The 24,243-nt window shown below is 40.1% G+C and overlaps 1 protein-coding gene across 8 annotated transcripts in view; it reads left to right on the top strand.

Moving 5' to 3' along the window:
* Nucleotides 1-1,406: 1,406 nt before the first annotated feature.
* Nucleotides 1,407-24,243, top strand: part of ESRRG (estrogen related receptor gamma) — a 542,942-nt gene continuing 520,105 nt past the window's right edge. For 5 of the 8 annotated variants that reach the window (XM_084624440.1, XM_084624441.1, XM_084624432.1 and 2 more), the window contains exon 1: nucleotides 3,465-3,508. The gene's annotated coding sequence lies outside the window, so the exon portion shown is untranslated. Of the gene's footprint in view, nucleotides 1,428-3,420; nucleotides 3,509-24,243 lie in introns of those variants that run through there. The other 3 variants (XM_084624445.1, XM_084624444.1, XM_084624431.1) reach the window with 3 other exon arrangements.

The following is a 24,243-nucleotide window of genomic DNA, read 5'->3' on the forward strand; positions in this document are numbered from 1 at the left end:
TCTGTTGAATAAACTCCTTGAGCTATGAAACGCTTTTTTTTTAAAACCTATATCCTGATGGACAGCAAAATCCAGGGTGTGACAAATGGCACCTGACATCCAGGAAGGAATATATCCTTAAGAATAAATCTGTATCTCCAAACTATCTCTAATTTTATAGGACAGCCTTTCATTCTAGATCCGTATCTATCACAGTTCCACAAAGACCAGATCTTATTTTTCAGTTCCTGTGAATTATAAGCATTAGAAAAGTTCAGTTGTGAAACTAAGTTTATATTTACTTTTCTTATCTGGCTGGAGTTTCCTCTTTTTTTGATTCTGTATTTGGGGTCTGATCATAAAATGTGATCACACCCTGATTTTGGGTGGGGAAGGAAATTTGGGGCATGGCATAAATAATGAGGCTCTTAGACCACACACAATGTATGTCCTATGATGATCCATATTCTTGGCTTAAAGTAAGGTACCTAATTTTAATTACTTGGGTGGTAGCACAAGAATGACATTTTAGGATGAAGAGCTAAATAAGGAGGGCCAGGGTAAGGGCTCCCTCCTTTAAAATTAACCCTGTCACAGTGATTATGATTCCTCTTCCTTTAAATCTTTGAAATAATTTGAAATTGGCCTTTTTCTGTAGTTTCATGCAAATGCATGAAAGTTTTGCAGAAGTCCAATTAGATAGGACTAATATATTCAAATACTCCATAGTCTCAATTATTTCAGTTATGAAACTCTTTCAGATATAATGGCATAGTACCTCATCATCTCTAGACCCATTATCAGAGACCATCCTTTCCTTCGCTGTCTGTATAAACCACCCTTGTTTTATCGTCAAAATGCTGGCTGCCCTACTATCCCTTTATAAAAGTGTTAAGTATTATAATCTTTGGTATGTTTTATACTCTCCCATCCTCCCCTTTTTAATGTGGGTGAAACTTCACTATCTGGAATTACAGTACATCCCTGTTTAATCAAAACATTTTGGAGACACTGCAAATATTTGACTAAAAGGGTCCAGATGATGGGAGGAAAACTAATCCCCACATATCAGGGGACACGAGCAGTATGGGGAGGGTGGAGTTCTGGTTACATGGAGAACATGTAAATGAAATTTTTCTGTAGTACCTAAACTAGATGTAAAACTGTTCTACTTTAATTTCACTAACAGTGAGTGACCTTAAAGTACTTGACTAGAGTTTAGGGGGGGAAAGTATGAGGTCGAGTGTGGGTATCTCGCAAGCCATAGATATTCTGCCTGGAAAATCTGTCAGTGGTTTGCAAACATGAATACAACAGAATGGGTGTCTGAGAGGTGGGTCAGAAGTTAACAGGATTTTGCCCTACTATGGAAACTTAAGCCGCAGATCGGAAAGTGTTTATGTGATATCACAATTTGAGTGACAACTGTCAATAGGAGTTGGATGGAGGTGAGGTCAGTATGGATTTTTTCAAAGGCTGTCTGCTGCTATTGCCTGTCATGAGATAGCTGTCATTGTCAAATCATTCTATACATTCAACAAATGTAATGCATCAGCATGCTAGCAAAAACACTGAGGAGTTACAAGTTTATTTTAAAAAAGGACTGGCTTTTTTATTTTAATTGTGCTGGTTCTGAATTTTCTACATTTATAAATTGTTTAGGACTCAGTTTATGTTTAGACGACAAGCCTTTTTGTTTATGGCATTTTGCTATCTTTTGTATAGTTTGTAAATTTATGTTCTGGAAATCAGTTCTGTCAAGACTTTTGTTAATTAAATACTGCAATGTATTTTACGTTTCCTTTAATGGACAGAAAATGACTTTTGTTCAAAAGGACTTCATTGTACGATATGATACATTTTTCATTTGATGTGGAGAAAAATCAATTATTTTAAGAGTTCTATTCTTCTGGCAGTTCATTTAAGTGAATTCTTACTATGTTAAATGATCATCAGTATTTTTTCTTTAAATATCAACTCCTGGAAAAGTACTGTAATACAAAAGAAAAATGTAATTTGCTGTCATGTAGATGGCATTGATTTTGCTCCCCTTTTAAAAGAGAGAGACACTCAAATTCAGCCATAATATTTTTAAATTTTCTTAGAGGAAATAAAAATGAATGATTAAGTAACACAGTAGAACTCATAGGTCTGAATATGTGTGTTATATACGATGGTTATGGGGCCTGGTTCTGGTTAGCCAGATGTACACCAGTGTAATTTAATTTAGTTAAGTGGAATAAATCATGATTTACATCAGTGGGAGATAAGAATCAGGCCTGTATTAGTAGCTATTTATTATACATGTGTATGTTGAAAATCTATTCTTCACATGTGCAATAAGGCTTCATAGAAAAGTTGAATCAGACTTTGTTGGTGCTGAATAAGAAAACATGTTTGTACAGCCTTTTTGACAAGCATGTGAGTAAAAGATTAATATGAGCTTTTATCTAAGATTCTGAATTTTATCTTCCAAAGCTGTAGAAAAGAAATGAAGACTTTCCCCCTTATCTCCAAACCAACAGATTTTTCCAGGTCAGGGTCTGCTTCAAGTGGTTTGGTGATGTGTCCTTAATGGTTGTATGGGGGCAAGAGCCTGCAGCATGGAGAATATAATTCTCAAAACAGGCTTTTAAAACAGTCTTCACAAATGCAAAATGAGAAATGTAATTGCTAAAAATGACCTGTTCAGCAGACCCTGCAGTACAGCGGACCTGCACGTTGCACACCTTGATTTGGCGTGTCTGATGGAGTAAACTTTGTTCTTCTGACAAGAAGAAAATGATTATACTTACGTCAGGTATAAAATACACCAGGTGCTCTACTGTGCTAGCGAGGATTGCTTTATTCGTACATTCTATATTTAGAATAATGTTATAATGGTTAAAAGGTATTTTATTTGACGTGAGTCTACTAAAATTGTTTTATCCAATTTCTCAAACACTAAAATTAGTTGAACTTTGTAATATAAGACACTTGCATACTAATACTTTTACACGTTTGTCATTTCTCCTAATCCTTACTTTATATGAACAATCACAATCTTTTTGGAATTTTACATTAACAATAACAGTCTCTTGAGACTCAAATTTCTGTGTCAAAATCTGAGATTCAATTTTTAAAATCCAAAAAACCTCCTATATGGGTATGCAGCAGACACTTTTGGATTCAGGTTTATAACCCATTTACAGTCTCATATTTTTAAAGAGGCAAAGTAGTTTTTATAAGGATCAACTTGAGCATTCTCTGCACTGATACGTTTTCTCAAAGTGATCACTACATACAAACAAGCGCACTTCCCTAGTCAAATATGTACAAAGAAACAAAAGGTTCACTTTGCAAGGTGTGCAAAAGGAATGCCAAAGCAGGTCAATCAGGTAATAAGTAGCTCTCCCAAAAGATGTAACATTCTTTACCTGCTGCCGAATGGCAATAAACAAAGCCTGAAATTCTTTCCTACCTAAGAAAAAGCAATCACGCTGCAGCAGCTAGCCATTCGCCATCGCTACAAACAAGGGAAACAGCACCTGTAAGTAATTTTTTATCATTATAGTGGTGATCAACAAAACCAAATTTCACTGTCACAATAAATAGTTACTAATTTGAGTCCCTCTTTATGCAGCTATATAAGATGCTACTTTTCTAAAACTTGGTTACATAGGTGCTAGTCCAGGGGTGGCCAACCTGCGGCTCCGGGGCCACGGGCGGCTCTTCAGAGGTTAATATGCGGCGCCTTGTCTAGGCACCGACTCCGGGGCTGGAGCTACAGGTGCCAACTTTCCAACGTGCCGGGGGATGCTCACTGCTCAGCCCGTCTCTGCCGCAGGCCCTGCCCCCGCTCCACCCCTTCCCGCCCCCTCCCCTGAGCCTGCCGTGCCCTCCCTCCTCCCACTCCCTCTCCGAGCCTCCTGCATGCCACGAAACAGCTGATTGGAAGGTGTGGGGAGGGAGAGGGAGATGCTGGGAGTGGGGTGGGGAGCTGATGGGAGGCTGCTGACATATTACTGTGGCTCTTTGGCAAGGCACATTGGTAAATTCTGGCTCCTTCTCAGGCTCAGGTTGGCCACCTCTGTGCTAGAGTGTAACTTTAAAAAGTGCTGTGTCTAAGGGGTGGTGGGTAATCCTGCAACCACGGGAACAGACCTGAAAACAAAACTGAGTCTCAGACTCTCATTTCCTCCCTTGCTCCCTCTTTTTTCCTGGGGACAGGGTAGATAACTTCACCCCCTCTTGTGGAGCGCTTTGTTCCCACTGTGTGTGCCCAGTCAGTTCCTCTGGTCAGCAAGCAGGGGAGGCAGAGCCAGGACTAATCCCACTCCTTACCCTTCCTGCTCCTATCCACCCACCTGTGGGAAGTCTCAGGTAAGCGTCAGAGCAGAGCTGAACAGAGGAATAATGGGGGTGATGGGGACTTACTTTTTCTTGCTCCCCGGTGCAGCTGAGTAAGGGCTGTGACAATGGTAGCCCATTGTAACCTGGCTATTGGATGCGGAATTGGCCACAGTGATCCATGGCTTTGTCATATCAAGACGGGAATACTGCTGTGTACGTGGGGCTGTGGCTGACCACCTGGAAGCTTCAGGAGGTGGCTTCCTGCTTCCATAGCAGTGTCTTACTTACTGGACACATTGTGCTTGTACTCCAAAGACTGCAGTAGCTTCCAGTTAATTTCCAGGTCTATTTCAAGGTGTTGGTTTGATCTATAAAGCTCTTTATGGATAGGATCCTGGATATTTTAGAAATCATGTGTCTCGTGTGCTTTGTCCCAAGAGTTCAGACCACCTGTGACTGTCTGCGCTAACAGTCTCAAAATTTGTACATTTGTATTTTCTTAGTCAGTGGTTTTCAACCTTTTTTTCATTTGAGGACCCCTAAAAGATTTCTAATGGAGGTGTGAACCCCTTTGGAAGTCTTAGGCATAGTCTGCAGACCCCCAGGGGTCCGTGGATCACAGGTTGAAAACCACTGTTTTGTGGTAACAACCTTTCACAGACCCCTTAGATGTAGTCTGTGGTCCCTAGGGGTCCACAGATTACAGGTTGAAAACCACTGATCTTAGCAGAGGACCTTCAGTTGTATTATACATTTCCCATAGTTCATCAGAGCCAGTATCTGTTGCTCTTCTGGGATGCTGGACATACTGTTAGGGTTTTCCTGTAATCGGGTGTGTTACGCAGGAAGGGTTCAATTTTCTTTTCTTGTGGGCAGGGGAGTATGTTCTCATTGGTTTAATCTGGACTATTATTTTTGTTAGGTGTTTTAATTCTATTGTATGTGCATCTATAAAGCCAGGGAAAGGTTCACTGTATTCACGTGGGCTATGAAGCTGACCTTGGGCACTTGGTGTCTGTCACAGTTGGATAATGTCTCTCCCATTTCCATCCTACATCATTTTAATTTGTTTAATTTATATTTAAAAACTTCTATAACTCTTAAAATCCTTTTACTTATCAGCAGAGTTGAATAATAACCTCAGCAGAGCTAAGTGCTATGTAGCGCTGAGAATCCCAAAGTTGTTTCTATGTAATGGCTGTTGGTTGCCCTGGCTGAACTGTAGGTTAGAGTGAACTGAGTGTTCACATTCCAGAAAGGAACTGGACCTCAGCATGATGACTTCAAGGTTCTGTAAAGTGCTGATAGTGGAAACAACAGACAAGGTGCAGGTAGTAGAAAAATTAAGTGTACAGTTTGTCTAGTGTTGCAGTCATTTGACTTGGCAGGAAGAAGCTCTCCCAAAGTCTCATGGATATTGCCATTACTGCCTGGGTTTTCATTAGTGTAATTGTACAAATATTCTGCTAATTTGCAGCATTCTTTTATGGGGCAATACTTTTTTTATGTATCACATTTCTTTAGGGCATATCATCTTTCAACTTCACTTTGCAGCAAGAGACTTCTTGTTATATCTACATCCATATTGATTCCTGGGACGTGTTCTGAGGCATATTTACCATAGCCTTTATCAATAGTTTAAAATATTTGTATTTATTGATTGGCAGAGTCTTTGATTAAGGGAAAAAAAGGTAAACATAAATTAAATATTCAGGTAAAGATTAGAGTATAATTGTCAAACTTAAGTAGTGAAGAAAATGTATCTGTCTCATTTCTGTAGGAAAATGTGGAAAGACTGAAGCAGAAATATACATTCTGTTGTTTGAGTTTTATTCTGTTCTTTTAGACAGCTTTAGGACCAAATCCTCAGGTTCTTACCCAGGCAATTTCCCACTGACTTCTAATTATGGAGGCTCCCGTGGCAGGGGGACCCATGCAATTCTGCTTCACAAGTGGGGTAGGTTTATTGCTGCTTGAAAATTTTTCATTAAAATATTCTTTTTGAAAGAAAATGGGAAAGTCTTTGTGGAAAATGTCCATTTTCATTGAAATATTTTGGGTTTTCATTCAAAAATCAGAACATGTTTTGGTTTTCTGCAAAAAACAGTTGGTTTTTTTTTGTTTGTTTTTTTTTGATAAAACCAAAACCACTTTCATTTTAATTTAAGCTTTTCCTGGCAAGGTCAAGGCAGAATTCTGGGTGGGGGACATAAGGAGCTGGGGAGCCAACACCTCGTTCATGGACCATGTCTGCTGCCACTCTGTGGCCTCAAAAGACAGGAATTTCCCCACACAAATCTGCTGGGATTCCAAGCACAGGCAGAGGAGTTCTCCCTAAACAATCTGTTCCACCTTGTAGTCTCTTGAGTATGTTTCCCAGGTCTGAAGAAGAGCTCTGTGTAGCTTGAAACCTCATCTCTCCCACCACAAGGAGTTGGTCCAATAAAAGGTATTACCTCACCCACCTTGTCTCTCTCATATCCTGGGACCAACACAGGTACAACAACACTGCATATAACATATGTCCAGCTTGTCTGTTCAGTTGCTTGCATTCCTTGTGCCTTAGAGATTCAGCCTTACCTGGGAGATACTCAAGAGAGGAGTCAGGTAAATTGAAGACTGCACTGCCTGGTAGGAGTCCTGGCCATTCCTCACCACTTCTGTAAAAGCTAACACCCACCATAGCTAGCCATGTGGAATGTTTTCCCTCCCTGAACTCTAGGACTAGTTGTGCTAGGCCCCTCTGGAGAAGGCACAAAAAGGATCCTCTTGGAATCTTTTGTGTATGTACCAATGTGCATGGACCCACCACAGTTTGACCTTTAGAATGAAGAGAAATGTTACATTGTCCAGATATGTCCCTGCTTTGTGATCCAGTCCCTGTAGTGGCATTTCTTCTTTAGAGAATATGAAGTACAGTACAATACAATGCACTTTCCTTCTGTCTTCTCTGTATTATGCATAACTGAAGTAAGGGAGGGATAATAGGATGGGGGTCTTTCTCCTGTTCATCCCTTGTTCGGATTCAGCCCAGCTAAAGTTGTTACCATTTCACAGCTAGAGCTGGGCAAGAAATGGTTTTCCCCCCAATGAAAATTTTTGACAAATTTTGACAAATAACAAATAAGAGGCAGAGAGACCCATAGGCTGCTAGTAAGGGCACTTACCTGGGAAGTGAGATGGGACTTGACCCTGGGTCTCTCACTTCCCAAGTAAGTGCCCAGCCACTGAGCTATGGGGTATTATGGAGTCTCTATCTCTGCCTCGCTCTCTGATTTTGACCAGAAATCCCATCCTGGGCCTGAGAAACTCTTTTGTCCAAACTGGTACATTGCATGAAAAGCTTCAGTTTTGACAAACTGGGCATTTTCCAACAAAAAACATTTAGTCAGAAATTCCCAATCAGCCCTACGAAGAGCAGGTCGGTGTCTTAGACAAGTTGCTCATCTTGGTCCACTTTCTAGCAGATGCATTTCACATTACCAAAAGTCCTGTCACTAATTAGTACCAGCAGACAGGCCATGGACTGAATAGACATTGAGAATACCCTTAGGCCAAAAAATGGCCTCTCCAAGTAAGGATGAGGCAGACTGGCAGAGCAGCTTGCACTGCCCTTTCCCATCCTATGTGGAAGTGGCTCAGCTGCACACAGGAAATGTCTAATCTAAAGCTATTAATAAGCATCTGAGTATCAACCTGTTCTTCAGTTTTGATTGTCACCATGTAGAGACTGTGAGGAAACGACAACCTGCCCAAGGCATACTGCTCTCAGAGGTACGCAATGAGAGAGGTGTATTATTATGCTCATAATTTTAATAAGACATCCCCTCTCCCCAATGATGTACCTGCATAATGAAACTCATGCCAAATTATCACTCCCTTTAGAGGTACGAAATTGGACTGAAAACACTATTCGTTTTAAATGCTGCCAAATCCTGGATCTTTAGGCTTAAGCAAAAAACCAAGTGCTGATGAATGCTGCAAAAGTTGTACTAGTCTGTGTTTATTCTAGCCAGCCCGGACGTGCCCAGGCCAACCTTTGCACAGCTATTTAGGCAGTTTCCTAATGCCAGGCACATAGTAATCCAAGCCAAGAAGAGGGAGGCATGGAGATAGGGGTCATGGAAGGGTCAAGGTTATGCACTAAAACAAATTGACCTTGTCTCTGGCTTCTAAGCCTCACAGTAGAATGCCTCCCTGCTGCTCAACCTTTGCAGGACTTGCAGCTGTTCTGCAAAGTGTTCAGGTGTGCGTTTTTTGAGATCTAGGATCAGGACGCCAGAGCTGTGTGCCCCAATATTTCTCTTCTGACTGGGGCTTGCAGGGGAAGGGTGTAGCTCATGAGCTTTCAGAGAAGCACCATGTATGTCAACACAGAACTTCCCATTCAAACGAGACAACTTGCTTCTGCTTGTAACATAGAATGAAGTGTCTCATGAAGGTGTACTGCGCATACAGAAGGCCAGCTCCTCGGCTGGTGTAAATCAACCACTGCAATCAGTGGAGTGACACTGATTTACACCAGCTGAGATTCAGGCCCAAAGGGTATCTAAAAACCATGGCTGCAGTGAGCTACCTGTGTTCATGGCTTAGGAATGGTCATATCTCTCAAGAGGTGGAGCCCAGCAGAGTTATAGTCAATTATCACTGGTAATTTTTCATGAGAGGGAAAAAATGGTTTATTCCATCTCTCTTCTGGGGTATTTGTATTAATACTACATTTAGCTATAATAACAATTATATGTATTCTGGAGATCACAATGTTTGTATCCATTTTGACATAGTTTTACATTTATATAACTATATACATGTTTTGTGTGCATGGTATCGAGTTCTTAATCTTTCTTCTTTTGTCTGTAAAATTTCAGCCCTATTTACATTATTTTATGCTTCACATACTATATTTTTTGAAGTTACACCTGCAGATTATTATCTGTGTTCCATCAGCATAAATGCTTCAGGATCAGCACTTTTCTGTTCTCCCATGAAAAGTGATGAGGACTTGCAGTGGCTTAGGTCATATGATCTGTCTCAGTGCTGTCTTATGCAGACACCAGAAGCGGGGAGAGAAAGTGAGTGCTATTTTGGCCACACTTTTTTGAATTCCCTGTGCAGATGCTTTGCATATTTCACAGCAGAATTAGTAACAGTAATCATTGTGGAATATTGAAAATGTCCCTGCGTGTGGCTGCTATTAGCACTTGATGATGACAAACTTGTTCCATCCATTTGACACCACAAAAAGTCCACGTGTTGCAGAGCTGTGTGGTTCTGAAGTGATTAACATCATGGGAATGAGCAAAACTTGGCTTCAGTACCTGAGACTTTCTCAGTCTGACATGCAATACTGTTAGCAGGCTGTATAAGGTACAGTAGATCCCTAAATCACAGCACTGTTTTACACCTTGTACTCTGAGGAGAACTTGTCAAATACATTCCTTTTTATACCAACTACATGTATTCCTGATCTTTACATACCCAGTTTAGCAACAGTCCATTTTAAATATGTGGTCTGCATATCTAAGCAGTCTTTCTAAAGTATCATTTGATGAATCCTAAACAGTAACATTGACTCATACTCTGAAAAAAATTGCAAGCTTTTCTTTCACTTGAAACAGACGTTTGCGTCAGTAGCTCAGGAAAGCTGGTGGTAACTCAGTAATACTCATGAAAACCTGTGTTTAGGGAATAATTAGACTTGCTTACAGAGCAACAGTGAAAGACTTGTTAGTGCAATTGTTTTGGGTTTTTTTTAGTATCTGTAGAATGACTAAGATATATGGAAACAAAACAGTTTTGCATACAGAGATGTTGTGTAGGCCTTAGCTGTGACTACCATATTATTTAACTCTTGGTTATATTTGTTTTCCATGCAACTGACCTAAAATAGTGCTACCTTAAAAAAGTAGCTTTCAAATATTTGTTTTCCTGATTAAACTGTCAGAAAGGTGGGAATGATCAAAAGCACACAATGTCCAGGAGATAAAGAGCAGGATTTTCCAGAGCATGAATGATGGCTTTAACATCTGTACTCTAGATAATTATAAATGCTATGGGGATGATTGATTAGTTTCATTACATGTCTTTTTAAAGGTATCACATGTCTTTCTGTTGCAAATCTCAGTTTCACTACTTTGGTTTATAGAATTTAATGTGGAATTGGAATGTGAACTCCACACCACAGTATTGAAAATGTTCAATATTTTTAAAATTTCAATCTTTTATTGAGTAAATCGTGGTTTATATGTGACCTGCAACTAATGAAGCAGCAGAGGAGGCTAGAATGCTATTAGAAGTTGCTATGTGAATCTGATCAGTTCCAGCATGGGGGTATGATTTATCACCTGTGCAATTCCAGTGAGGCCAAATGAGTTGAATGGGTGATGTTAAATAGGATTTGGTCCAGAGAGCTTTAACACTCAAGGCTGTTGCCATGCTGGAACCAAACAGGTGTCCTTTCCCTCTCTAAAAGCCAAATCCTCAGGTTCTTACTCAGTGTGATGCTAGCTGGAGTTTTTGGCCCCAAATAAAGACTGAGTAGAAACTGAATAAGCATCTGAAGATTTGGCCTTATACCGGCAAAACTGTTCAGAGTTACAGATACACTAATGAATCACAAACTCCTCAGCTCTGCAAGAGTATCATTTTCCACAACTGTGAAGAATGTTTAATTTGGGGGGGGAAATTGGTAATATCTGCAGTGATCTGTCTGGATGCAGTGTAGGGTCAGGCACTAACAAACACTCACCTTTCTTTGGAGGAGCTCCATGAGGGAGAAGAGGTCCTGTGGCCCACCTCCAGTGAGTCAGCTCTGCAGATGGCAACAATTCATCTCCTTTTCATCTAGCCCAAATTCTGCTGTCACCATATCTGACCAGCACCTACAGCAACTCTTGTCTCATCCTTGGTCCTTCAGCCTCTCTGTGTATTCATCCACTACAGCCTGATGGCAGCACAACTCACTGGGTTAGGACACCTTTGTCTAGGCCCCCTGGCCAAGACTGAGAGGGAGTTATAGGTTCCAGAAACACTTTACCCTTCAGCACTGCTCCTGAGAAGTTATAGGGCTCTTTCCTTCAGGAACATTTGCATGAAAATATCCAGACAACAGTAACATTAACCAAAAACCAAGATTTATTATCACACAGAGAGAATGGAAAGAAAAGAACAGACATTTGCTTAACATCTCTAGATCTGCACTTTTCATAAGCTAAGCTAGATAAAAATCCTTAGCCTGGTTACAGAGAAAAAGGAAAAGTGAATAACATAGTTTTCATGAAAGCAGTTCTCTCTTCCTTTGGTCAAACTGTCACCATTGCTTGCTGTCTGATAGCAGCTCTTTACTTCATTCAGGGATCTCTTGTATCAAGCCCACTTGTCCAGACGTATGGCAGCCATCCCTATTCTCCAAACCAGTTACCTACACATACAACAGCAGTGTTGCAAGCTCTTGCAATTTTATTGCAAGTTTCTTGGTCCATGGTATTTTTCTTAAAGCCCCAGGTCCTGGATTCATTTGCTGGCATAAGAATCTCAGCTTTCACATTGTTGTTTTAAAAAAAACAAGTTTCTAGCCCTCTTGGTTATGGACAAAAGCCTGAAGACATGAACCCTCAACGTTCCAGAAGTAAAAAAATAAAACCAAACAAACAAACAAACCTCAAATTGTATTATTTTTAAAATTGCATGACTTTTAATCCAGTCTTATGATTTTTGAATATTTGAGTTTGGTAAAATGGCAAAAGAGTTTGGGACTAGCTCCTTTCTCTGAGATGAGTCACTGAGGTTACAAAACCCTTAACGATGATTAAAGGTTTTGCGACCTGTCTGAGAACCATATTTCACAGATCCGTATGCATGTCTCTATCCCAGCCAGTTTCTGAATTCTGCTTTCAAATAGGCAGATGGACATTTTCCTCAGTCCTGCCCTTGCCCCATTTTCCATTGTCATGAACTATAAATGAGGGATGGAGGTGTAACTCCGCTGTCCCAATTTGTTTTCTCTGTGTCAGCCTGAGGATGAACCTGGGCGGGAGCAACCTGCCTGAAAACTGAACCAGCCAAAATGACATTGATGGGCTAGGGGGTTCACAGGAGACTGGAGGGGGATTCTGCTTGTATTTTCTATTGGAAGGGTCATGCTACCCTTTGCCAACATGATGTGCAACCTTAAGGTCCTATTGAATCCTTCTCTACTTCTGGCTGTGCAGATCACAGCTCTGGCCCTTAGTGCTTTTTTCCCATTTGTGGATGACTAGGAGATTGACTTTTTTCCTTCTGAATGTAGCCTTTGCCAGAGTCATCCAAGACTTTGACATCTCTAGGTGGGATTAATGTAGTTAACTCTAATTGGCCCTGTGATTGATGAGCATCTGGAAGTGTGGCTGATACAGGACTTGTCTGTTCATCTTCTGAAGAGGTTAGGTCATCACGGGCACTGAACACCTGTGTTCCACATGCCGCACTAGCTATCTATTAGACTGGGTGTAATTTAAGCTGCTTGTGATCATCTCTAAAGCCTTTGGCCTGGGACCAAGTTATTTAGAGAACCAACTCCTAGTCTTACGCTACATCATGACAACTGAGGAAAGCTGAGGCATTATTGCTGTGAGTTTCTGAATTTCATTTATCTCTGGCAGACCATCCTTATTGAAGGAGCCGCGTCTTAGGAACTCATTTCCCAGAATTCTTTGCCAGAGTCTGAGCAACAGAGCATTCCACTTTTTTGCTCAGTTAGACTTTTTAGGGTTTTGTCTACACTAGACTTCTGTATTTGGACTGAGCCCTAAGGTAAAAGGTAAACATTTGTAGAGTGGAATAAATATTTGAGAATTGTTCACACTAGCCTTTACAAATGTGTGAACTGCCTCGAGTTAATTGGCAATCAGGTAAAAATGTCCAGTGTAGACATACACTGAGTGGACACGGAGCATGGGATTTGCAAAGGTGCTTAGGGCTTGCCCAACTCTGCTTCTACTGAATTCGCTTTTACAAAAGAGTATCATTATCCCTGTTTTACAGATGGGAAATTGAGGCAGAGAGAGGTGAAATGACTTGCCCCAGGTCACTGAGCAGGCCAGTCGCAGAGCCAGTAATAGCACTGGAGTCTCCTGAGGCCCAGTCCAGTGCTCTACTCAGTAGGCCAAACTTGAATGCTTTTGTAAACCCTACCCTTGAACTTTCCTCCTGTAGCTGACTGTTTTAGAGAGGTAAATGGGATGCTGATCCTGTGAAGTCAACCATTTTTTGACCCTAGACAATATTTTTGAATGTTTTATGGAAAATGCCTAGTTATAATTCTGACAGGCGTTAAGTACATCAAACAATGAAAACGTTCAGCCTAACTTTTACCTGCGCTAGCTGTTTGGTACTGTTTTTAAAGGGACATTCTCAGGTTAAAACTATAGAGAGAGAATATTACAACTGAGAGAATGTTAAGAGTCAGAATTTGAAGGGAGCTTCCACTCAGCCTCTCTTTTTCAGTGCTCACAATCTTGGTAAAGAGAGATGTATCTCAATGGGACGTCGAAGTTCCGAAACATCTACTTGACATCAACTGTGCTTGCAGTTATTTATACCTGCACACTGAAGATGCCAAAAATGAAGCTAGGTTTTAAAAATATGGCCCATCAACCTATTTTGATTTTTCACTAGTCTCTCTGTGGTTCCCATGAACTAGCACAGAGCTTCTATGTTTAAATTTTAAAAAATGGTTTATAGTGACTTTAATTGTAAAATCATTTCTACTAACATTCAGTTTTCTAAAAATCTTTTAAAAAAACAACAGAATATAACTAAACGACCTAACTCTGTCCCTTTAATATCCTATCACTTTGTTCTTTTTAAACAACTGGTTTGAACACCGGGGTGTAGATTAAGCACAAGGGACAATCCCTGCAATTTTAGATCATTGGTGAGACTATGAGATGTACTCTATGCTGCATTTATTGTATATCTTTGAAAATACAGAGGACTTTACCTCAGAAGTGTATGTCTTGGGTTTGTCCACATTTGTGAGAATGTTAATACTGTGTTGTGGGAATAGTGCTGCGCTCCCTGTTATCATGCAAGCAATTGCTAACTGTAGACCTCTGACTTTGTAATTTGTTCTTTATGGACTAGCCTGCAGCCAATAAGCAAAATCAATAGTCTTTGCTGAAAAGTAAGCAAGTGCCAGTGTGTTATGTGACAGGTGAAGATACATGTGCTTACCAGGGGTCAGGGGGCCACATCAAATTTCTCTCTGACTTCTTTTCAAAAAGCTAAATCCATTTAGGGAGCATTCGTCATTGGAAAATGTTGCAGTGGGGAATTAGGCAGGCTCCTACTCTTCTTTTCTCATTTAACGATGTTTGTTTTCAACAGCCTGTTCAATAATGTCACTGAGAAGAAATTATGTGAGAAGAATAAAGTGCTTATAGTCTATTTATTTATTCATTCATTTCTGCAGAATAACACTAGCTGTTGCATTCTCATGTTTATTAATACTATTGTGGTAGTCCAAACATTTGTTTGTTCTCGTCTCCCTTTGAAAAAAATAAGGTGGGACTCATGGCAGTATGGAACTGATTACCTCCAGTTTAAGTCTGAGGTGAAGGTTGTACAGGATTGATGGGAGCTATATATTTCTATAAGCTACCATTCTCTGTATTTGAATAGGATGTAAATATAGTCCATCATCTCTGTACTGCTGAGAGATTGGAAAGCTTTTTGTTTTTCAAATTGGAATGATAGGACTTGAGGCATATCAGAAAAAGCTTTAAAAGAAAAAAGCTCTAGTGGGCTAAAATAGATTTAGATGGACTTCGTTAAATGGGCTTATCATCTTAGAGATTTTACCACCACAATTCCCTCCCCCCCCCCCGCATCAACTAAGAATGTGACTGTTCTGGCTATTAGGGTTATTAGGCTATTAGTATTTGAAAGTTCAGGTTATTAGGGAAACCGAATCCAGTCAAAAAGCATTGCCTCTCAACGTGACGTTAAACTGTAACTAAACACACTGGCAGGTGTTTTTAATATTAAATTCTGAAAGGGGGCGGAACAACCCAGCAACTCAACAGGGCACCGGTAACTTTTTCAAAAGTGCCTAAGTGATTTAGGCTCCTATGTCCTATTTTAAAATGTGGCTTAGACATTTACAAGTGTAAATCCTACTGATTTTTATTCAATGAGTTTTAGGGTCCTACATGCCTAAGTCGCTTTTGAAAATGGGACACAAGCTCCTAAATCACTTAAGCACTTCTGAAAATGTTTCCCCTCATCTAATGAAAATGAAAGAAGCCTTAGTACCATAGTCTGAATTTTAGTGACCACAGTTGCTCCATTAGACAGCCTGGCTTGCTGCCATTATGTTACCACATCTACCTGCATATATCTGGTCAAGAAAAGATGATAGTTACCATTCAGTTGCGATCAGATTAGAGGTTTCCTACATGAAAGCAGAATTTAAAAAAAACAATCAGATTGCTGTTTTAAAAATCCAAATTTCTGTTGTGCCATGTTTGATTCTAACACGTAATATAACCAAACCTAATTTTTCTTTCCAGACTTTGCTTTCTTTATACAAATATTTTTTTCTCCGACTATTAAAAGCATTAGAATTAATATTTTCTCTCAGCTGTTCACTGCCTTTGAAGATGCTGAATTACTGGATGCAGTTTTCCAGCAGCCTTTGGAACTGGGTGCTGCTACACTGTGCCCACACCAGGCTCTGGGATTTTATGAGCTGCTTTTGAAGCTGTGTGTTATCTAGTGAGTATTTGTCTTGCAACGGTATTGGGAAGAAGTAAGAAAAACTTCCAAGCTGACTCATGGGGATCCTATAACACGCTGTAATAGAGAGGCCAAAAAAAAAGCCCTTTGTCAGCCTGAAAACAAACAAAACCCACACTGGTGCTTTTTTAGTCTGCAGGCTGCAAACATTAAAATAAGGTTGGAGTTTCAGCTGTCAGAGTTTTGGACTATGGAAATTTTCTTTGCCACTGAATTCTGTCAGTGTGTCTGTTTGTCCCATTTTCTATGCCCTTTGTGCATTATATGATAAGAGCAAAAATTTTGCATATTTTTAAACAGTGTTGTTTTTATTGGATGTAATGCTAGATTCTAACACCTTAGAGTTTTGGTAGGAATTTTGGCAAAATCGGGATCTGGATTCGGATGTCACAGGTGGCTGTGCCTTGGTGAGTGAGTCCATGTGGCAGGCTGCAGACAAAATGGGAATTACTGATCTCTCCACCCATTGTTTATAAAAATATAGATATGAGGATTTATTGGTAATCTAAGGAAAAAACAAAACCAAAGTACTAGAACAACACTACTTCTGTTATACAAAGACAAGAAATAGTGACTTTGGGTCTTTTCTGAGTTCCTCGTTGCACAGGGCCTAGGTTAAACCTAAGATTTACCAGCTCAGCTCTTTTTTAATGAGGTCTTAAACCTTTCCCCCAATAAACATATACCCTCTTACAGGCTGTTTTCCCTCATAAATGGCAAGTTTTGTGACCTCATGCTGCTGATACAGCCTAAGTGCTGCATCATTGCTAACAAACACCGACTGAGCCAAAAGAGTCTCTACCCCTTTTGCAAATGGCTGCTGGTCTCAAGAGAAGACTAATGTGTATCCTGGGGCTTTCACAGCCACAGGCCTCATTGCAGTGCCCCATCTCTATGCCATCCCTGCATCGGAACGTCAGATCCATACTCCCTTGAAATTTCCCAAAGTTCAAATCTAGAACCAGACTTGGTCCCTTGAACTTATCTCTAGGTCTTATGCTATGGTGCAATGTATGTGAACTTTTTGAGGTTACTATTCAGCATCTCCATCTGAACTTCAATTCAGTGTTTGGCTGGGAGACGGTTAGTTTGACTACAGATCTTTCTTTTAATGTTCATAGAATCCTATCAGTTTTTGTCTTGGCTTTCTTTTGTTTGTTTCATAAATTGTGGGTGCCTCAATAAAAGAAATCAATGGCAAAATAACTCATTCTCTCTCTCTGTTCTTATCCTGCTACCAGAACATAACACATACTACTTACAACAACTCCTATCATTTTTTGTGTGACAGGCAGTGCTACCCATTTGGTATGAGACACTGAGAGAGAGACATAGATAAGTTTGGAAGTAACACAAGGTATAATAGTTAAAATAATTAGCCTGACGTTTGAACGTGACAGTGTTCTTCACAATTTGGCATTGCTGGAATTTTAATCTGACAGGTGCTTGGCCCTTGTACCTTAAATTCAACTTTTGGTTGCAATTTTCCAAATGATCAGATGTAACATATTTTTAGAATGTCCTTGATTATGCATCTTAAAACCTAACAATCTTTTTTTAATCCCTCTCATTGCAATTTTCCCCTTTGTTTCTCACTTTCCTGCTGCCTAACACACCAGATACTAGCACGACAGCACGCTAGTTACAAGGGCAGTATAAAGGCCTAGAGAGAATAGACAAAATATGTCCCTCCTACTTTAAGCCCTGATCCTGCAATGAAATCCACAAGAGACGCATCCTGCACCTCTGCAGAACCCGTACTAGAAGCCGATGGAGATCCGTGTCAGTACAGACACCTGCCTGCATACATCCCTGGGAGACAGATGTCTTTATTTAAACCTTCCTGTTTGGTTTTCCTGATAGTGTACTCCCTTGCCCCTCTGATGTGTAATTTACACCCACACGCAAACCTAAGACTGCTTACTTTTGTGTAACATGATTCACTATTTATGCCCGCTCTGAATTTGGCTTATTTCTCAATATAAAGTTTGACGCTGAATGAAATCTTGATTTGCTCTCTCTATACATAGATGGATCAAGATATATCCCATTGGATCTTGCTGCTGAGCCTAGTTATGTTCTAGATCTGTATTATTGAACCGAGCAAAGAATAAGAGTGTCAAGTTCTAAAATGTATTTGATAAGGGTTTTCATACTTGAGGTGAAGAGAAAAAAAGTAACATAGGGGCTGATTCTGATCCCAATCATCCTGATGCGGGGTAGTGTAGCTCTTAGGGCATTGTTTGAGTTACTCCTGATTCAGTTGCCTGATCCAAAGCCCACTGAAGTCAGCGGGAAGATCCCTGCTGACTTCAGTGGACTTTGGATCAGACCCTAACAGAGATATGAGTGAGGGCAGAATTATAATAATAATAATAATTATTATTATTATTATCAATAATTATTAAAAGCCTTCTTTTTCCTCCCTAGCAACTCATAAATGTAGCTGGTGAATGATTAATAACAAGTACTTCATTCAGTTAATTTTGCCTTTTTCTGTTCTTGAATTGTCTATGGTCAGACTGAAATAGTCTAATATTTATTTGTTGTTTGAAATTGTTCACAGAATAATTCTTGCAAATAATTCTTGGGCCCTGATCCTGCAAAGACTTACACATACACTTAACCATTATGGGTCTACTCTCAGTGAATATAGTTAAGCACACACACAAGTCTTTGCAGGAGTAAGTCATAGTCTGTAATTCTTTCTCAAGCAGTTCATTTTAAATATTAATATTCAGAATTCAAGCTGTTTTGACTGGACACATAGGTCACATGATCATTTACTTTTCTCTGACTGGATGAGCATCATTTAGAATCAGGTTTATTATGTAAACACTTGACCACTAATTCAAAATTAACTATCCATGGATAATCTATGCTATCTTCTTAAAATTCACTATTTTGTCAAACTTTCCAGCCAGTAAATTTGTTTGCTAGAATATTTATGGAAAACAAACACAACAGGGATCTGAATATAGCTGAAGAAAATTTTAAAAATCCAAATAGTCATGGAAAAAATGTTGCAGTATTACCCTTTTTCTATACATAACTTATTTTATTTCAAGAGAAAATTGGATCAGTTACTACTCTAAATTGGATCAGAACTGCCTTAAAATGGGATACCAAATATACATTACATATATATTTTATCTTGCTCAAGTAGCTTTCAAAAGGAGATGGGGGGAAAGTCACAGTGAAGGGGATCTCTTTAGAAGCACAGGGACTGACCAATCCTTTGGAGAAGTTTTAGATCAAAGCATCAGGCACCTCATTTCCAGTTTTCTGTGCCAAGAGCTCTCTGCAGCACAGCGGGGTAATGTTCACTTCATTTTGAGTTTCTAACCCCTCTGAATAAAAGGTATCAGTGTTACTTAGCTGCGATGCAAATAAATATTCATAACAATGGCACATGCATAGCTAATTGAATAGTTTTTGTTAATATTATACTAGATATTCATGGGCATGTGCCTTTTTCTATAATGAAAATACTGCCTTGGGCTAGCTTTGTTTTTCTTGTCAAGAACAATTTATGTGCTTTCATTGAAATGAATATAAACTCCTTATTCTCATGACAAAATAATTCACCATTAATTTGGGTAAAGATTTTCTTTATTCCCTTTGTGGTCTATTTTTTTTAAAAAAGAAAACTCTAAATATATCTTGAATTTTTTTTCAGGCATTGTGTCTAATTTCACGACACATAATGTGAATAAATAGTGATTCCTGTGATTATTTGAGGCATGTATATTATGTTTGTGCACATAAGACATTTTGCTTAAAATTAATTTGGAAAGTAGTAATAAAAAATACAGGATTCCCCGTGGATGTTAGGATGGTGATTTGGCTTGTTGGTTTATTTAATCCTCTTACTCATTTAAAAAAAAATCTCCCATCTGCTCCTTTTCTGTACTTACTACTCTCTTATAACTTCATTCCTTTTCTAAGGGTGGCTGAGATTCTGATCCTGAAGAGCTTTTCAAAAGGGTTAGGACCTGGGATATCAAAGAGTAAGATAAAGGAAGAATTTACATGTAAAACTGAAAAATTAATATAAAGGGAGATGCTTTCTTACAGTCTGGATCTTTCTGGCTTCCTTAATAAGGTTTTTTTTTGGGGGGAGGGGGGTGTTGTTTTTTTCTATAACAGATACTAATGCCTATGGCCTTACTTTCACAGACTCTATTTTCTCCTCTTTTACTGACTGTTTACAAATTTATCTAATTTAAATTTCAGTGATATTTCAGCAACAAATGGTGCTAAGCATTGAATTAACTAATCAATTACCATACTTCAATTCAGACAGCAAATTAAGGTTGTCTAGTAAATAGAATATAACTCTTTCCATTAAAAGACTGAACCCGAGGCTATTATACTACCATCAATACTTTTATTACTGGTGATGTAAGGTTTCTTTAGCAGATGACTATGTTGTGATCCATAGTGATGCCCTTTTGATCAAGTGCTGGTGCCCACCATAAACCTAAAGATGGACATGATGCAGTGGAAAAGATAAGGCTTAGAAAAAGTAGGCAATGCTTGACTATTGCTGGAAATAGTGTGTTCAAAAATATAGGGTAAGATTTCTTGCTTTTTCAAATATCTTTAAAAGGTATATGAATGTAGTGTTTGTGAAAGATGTATTTGACAGCCCTGGAGACCAAAGTCTCTACTTCTCTCTCTATATATATATATCATAGTTATTTTACAGGCAATCTGTATTTGCAATACACACTAATATTTCATCCAATATGGTTGCTGGTAATGCAAATTGATTCATCAGTGTGCCTCCTCTCTGACTTTACTTCTGTGGGTAAGAAGATAATCAGAATGCCCATTTAGTCATTGGTCTCTCTGATGAGACTGGAAATGAGGTGATGCTCTTTGTGATTTGAATTGTCCACTAAGAACTGGAGTGAGGCAACCAGATTTGCATAATTGAACAGCCATTGGATAACAACTTCAGGCTGGATATGAACTGGTGCCATAGAACTGACAATTACTAATTGCTCATGGGCTAGTGATAGGTTTAAGGTCCAATATCCAGCATCCTTCAGGCTAGAAAAAGAAGCATTATAAATGGGAAATCTCCAGTGGGACTGTGGAATTCGTCCTAGCCCTGGAGTAGCCCTATATATATAGATAGATAGATAGATAGATACGGTAATATTCAGACGTAAGTTATATGAAATTCACTTTGAAAGCAAGGAGGACTTTAAAATGCATTACCTATTACTTAGATACTGTCTCTGTTCAAAGTTTCAACACTAATACTTGTGGTTAGCACACAACTCATTGCCCTTATTTGTCCAGAACCAGGGTTTGGGTGATCAGTTCCAGAGGTCAGAGCCATAGGCAGTTCGGTCTAAGGGAGTTGAGCCAGAGCCAGGAGCCAGGGTCCAGAGCACAGGGTCAAACTGGACCCAATAGCCAGGAAGCATAGCCAAGAGTCAAGATAGAGACAATAGCCAGGAACCATTGGACAGGGCAAGGAAGCAAGGAGTCTGTCTCCACAGCAGGTCAGGGATCTGTCTAGTTGCACAGACAACTTCCTGGTACTCCCTCCAGGCTTAAATAGTGAGTCTGGGCTAATCAGAGGTCATGGGAGGAGCTGCCAGTCATTTCTAACATGGACGGCACTTCCTGAAATGACTGGTCTCCCAGGGAGTGTGGTGTATTGACCCTCACTCTGCCAAGGCTGCCTGGTGGTGAAGTGGAAGTGCTGCCTGCCTGAGACCCCACAAACCCAGATCCAAGTTTCATGAATCCTCACATCAACTATCTATAACTTTAGCTCCTTGACTTTTTCCTTTACAGGATTACTTTACGTGAAGGTAGTGGAATGCTTAAATAATTATAAAGCTACCTTTTTCTACATATGTGACACCAGTGCACCATGAGAGGAATGCAGCAAGGACACACATTCTCATCCCAGCTATCATCTAACACATTACAAAGGTTTTTCTCGGCATCTCAATTGTTTTTTTTTTTATGAGTAAACAATAAGTTCAGTAGAACTCAGTAAGTGGCACAAATAACTGAGAGATCCATTGAGAATTTTGTGACTTTTCCTAATTAGTAAGCAACACAGGTGTACATTTAATACATCATGATAATACTGTGCTCGACCCATTCACCTCACCTTTACAGTCCTTTTTTATCCTTCTCCTTCTCTTGTCAGTGACATAGAATCAGGGTATTTTCTTTGCAAAACTTGCCCTGCAGCAGAGGTGGTCACAAACAACATTCAGGCAATCCCCTCTCTCAGGAATCTCAGCCAAAATACCTGTTCCCAGTGAGCAACTCTGCCTCAAGAATTGATTCTAGAAAGCACAAGACAGAACAAACTGAACTCTCGTGTTTGCAACAGGTTCCCCCAAAGATCCTGTGTCAAAAAACAAATAATAATACATAATTTTTCAAAGACTGCACTTTGCTGGCATGCTAAAAAAAGAACTTGTAAGACTATGTGTGATGGCGCCATCTGGTGACTCCTGGCATTGGGTGAGAATTTAAAAAGTGCTCCATGTTGGCCTAATTCTGCTCCCACTGAAGTCAATGAGAGTTTGATTTCAGTGGGAGCCAGAGTTAGGCCAATGATGAGCACTTTTTGCAAATCCCACGGTGTGGGTGTGTGTTAATTTGTGATCACCTTTTCTCTTTCTTTGTCTGTTGTACTCACTTCCTGTATTTTGTCTGAGTTAGTGCCCAATCTTACAACTACTTAACCACGTGATTAGATGTATTCAATACTATAGCTGGGCAAAATTTTACAGACTAACAGTTTATTCACTAATAATACAGCTTTGCGTTGAACAAAACTATTCATGAATTGGTGTTAAGTTCAAAGAGTTTCGACTGAACCAAAGAAATCCAAATGTTTTAGTAATGTTGAAATGTTTCACTTTGACCTGAAAAATTTCATTTACATATTCAGGCATTTTGACAAAAGCAAGCAAAGGACGTAGGTGCCGGAACTAGGAGTGCAGGGGTGCTGCAGCACCCCCAGATTTTATGCGGGGCTCTTCTCCAGACCCCGCACATGTGGTCCCAGCTGCTGGCCCACTCCTGGGACTTCGCTCCTAGTTGTGCACGCGGGCTCCCAGCCCCACGCCTGGGCAATGCTTCTGGCCCCCCATGTGGGGTCCTGGCTGCCAACCCGACTCCAGAGGCTTTGCTCCTGGTCCCAGACACAGGCTTCTGGCCCCGTGACCAGCATCCCGGCAGTCGGCCCCATGCCCTCCTCCAGCTGTGGCCCCAGCCTCGGCCTCCTTACCTCTGTCTGGTCCCCCACTCCCGGAGACATGGCCCTTCCCCTGTCCCAGCTCTGAGGGGGAGGTGTAGACAGAGGTAAGGGGGCTGGCTTTTAACACCCCTACTATTAAAAGTGCTTCAGCACCGCTGGCAAAGGAGTCACAAAATAGAAGGGAAAGGAAGAGGAGGAGGAAATGCTGCATCCCTTCTAAACTTTAACGCTGGGATTAGGGCACTATCCCGAAATGGGGGAGACTCAATTTCAAATCCCATCTCCATATTAGGCAGAAAAGGGATTTGAACCCAGGTCTTGCACATCCCAAGGATATTTGAGTTTGGGGGCTTTCTCAATCTCTCCTTTAGAAACTGCTCGACTTTGGAGCAGGGGACTTGAATGTGAGTCGCCCAGATCCTGTGTGAGTGCCCTGACTCCCAGGCTGTATAATCATTCTCACTTTCTTTCCCTGGCCCAATGACTATCAATTGTCATTCATAATGACAGTGAATAATCACTGGGCCAAAGAAAGAGAGTTATATAGAAGCAATAAGCTTAAGGCCCGGTCTACATCTAAAATTTAGGTTTCAGAGTAGCAGCCGTGTTAGTCTGTATTCGCAAAAAGAAAAGAAGGACTTGTGGCATCTTAGAGACTAACCAAGTTATTTGAGCATGAGCTTTCGTGAAGTGAGCTGTAGCTCATGAAAGCTTATGCTCAAATAAGTTGGTTAGTCTCTAAGGTGCCACAAGTCCTCCTTTTCTTTTATCTAAAATTTAGGTCAACCTAGGTACATTGCTCAGGGGTGTGAAAAATTCACAGAGAAAGATAGTTAAGCCAACCTAAGCCCCGGAGTAGACGCTGCTAGATCAATGGAAGAATTCTTTAGTCAACCCTCTTGAAGAGAAAT

This window comes from Lepidochelys olivacea (genome assembly GCF_965140295.1).
Source record: "Lepidochelys olivacea isolate rLepOli2 genome assembly, chromosome: 3".
Taxonomy (NCBI): domain Eukaryota; kingdom Metazoa; phylum Chordata; order Testudines; family Cheloniidae; genus Lepidochelys; species Lepidochelys olivacea.